At 42.5% G+C, this 1,573-nt stretch overlaps 1 protein-coding gene across 1 annotated transcript in view; it reads left to right on the top strand.

Annotated features, from left to right (window-relative positions):
- The window catches only part of fndc3ba (fibronectin type III domain containing 3Ba), a 64,923-nt gene extending 63,350 nt beyond the window's left edge, over positions 1 to 1,573 (top strand). Inside the window, exon 13 of the mRNA XM_084451298.1 lies at positions 1 to 1,573. This exon is cut by the window's left edge and continues 3,048 nt beyond it. The gene's annotated coding sequence lies outside the window, so the exon portion shown is untranslated.

The raw sequence follows: 1,573 nt of genomic DNA, 5'->3' as shown, positions 1-1,573 counted from the left end.
TTCTGTGATCGTTCCTCTGTTCTTGTATCTAAGGGTTCTGTGATCGTTCCTCTGTGACTCTACGCAGATCAATACTATTATTATTTTCTCAAAAAAAAGGAAAAACATTAAGTTGATCTGTGATTTCGCTTCATTTCATATTATCCTTTATTCTTTAAGTGTTTTTTTTGTAAAGTGAAATGTGCCATTTTAAACGTGTAGCCCCTCTTAAGGAGAGTTAAGACACAAGTGATTTCACACTGAAAGGTAAAAGACAAAACAATCAAAAATCATGACTTCAGGTTGATGATGATGATGATGATGATAATTCCTTCTCCCGCCTTATTGTCTTTTAGCAGTAGACGTGAGTTTTTCTATCCAGTATTTTGCTACAGTAAGAAATGATATACAGAGATATATAGAGATATAGTACGATGGTAACAAGACAATACGACTAACAGAAATGAAGCACTTTTTGATGTCCGTGAGATCTTTCTGAGGTGGCCGACGGCGTGACGAGAGAGCCGTCTGCGCTGGTCTTCTCTGCCGCATGCATGGGCGTTGCCGAGTCATGGGCAGCACTGTGACCGCAGCGTGCCTCTCTAACTGCACCCTCAGAGCTGGGTTCACATACAAACGCTCTGACACAGTTTGAAGCAGTTGAACGGAGCGATTGCTTTGTAACCGCCTTTCTCGGTTCCAAAACTGCAGCTCTAAAGATTTAATGTGATGAATCTTCAAGACTCCGGCTTTAGAACAGAGTGGAACTACAAACATCCTAACTCCAGTGTGTGTGGACCCAGCTGTACTCCCTGCAGAGCCAGCCACTAGCATGGGTCTCTGTTCAGACAACCTCCAGATCAGCTCAGTGTCTGTCTGTCTCCCCCAGCCGGCCCTGTGACCGCTTAGGCATCAGGGGGGGAGTGTCTAGTCTGATATTAATGTCCCCCCATCACCACCCCCCCATGTGTTTGAATGCCAGGTGGCTCAGTGCAGGAGGGAGACTGGCCCAGCGTTGGGCCAGAACTGGCCCAGCGTTGGGCCAGAACAGGCCCAGCCCGGGGGCTGTGTGTGGGGGCTGGGTATTCCCTGTGTTCTGGTGGGTCTTCTGAAACCTCAGGTCCAGCCCAACTGGCGGGTCTGTCAACAAATGAGAGACATATTCTGCCCAGCAACCCCACATCCGTGCCTTCTGATTGGTTTTTCTTTTATTTTTTTATTTTTTTGTACGTTTGACATTAATTACAAACTTTGACGCGTCTGAGCGATTGGCGACTGATAAACGTACAGAGACTCAATGTATTTAACTATTTTTTAAGTGAAACAAAAAAAGAAACTTTATTTTTACCTCACAGTTTCAAACAAACATTCCAATGTTGTCATGGTCTACGAATTGAAAAATAAAAGAAAACCATACATTTCTTCTTGTATTGTAAATGTTAGACAATGTCATATGCATTATATAAAAGAAACTGCCATATCAATTTTAATGTATAGATTTTTGCAAATACTACCCTATGTACGTAAGTCGTAACTGTATCGGTAGCGTATATATAATATATTTATGCCCAATAAATGTTTTAATTTTTTCTGA

Source organism: Borostomias antarcticus, assembly GCF_949987555.1.
Source record: "Borostomias antarcticus genome assembly, chromosome: 16".
NCBI lineage: Eukaryota > Metazoa > Chordata > Actinopteri > Stomiiformes > Stomiidae > Borostomias > Borostomias antarcticus.
This window is presented reverse-complemented; position numbering and strand designations above follow the sequence as displayed.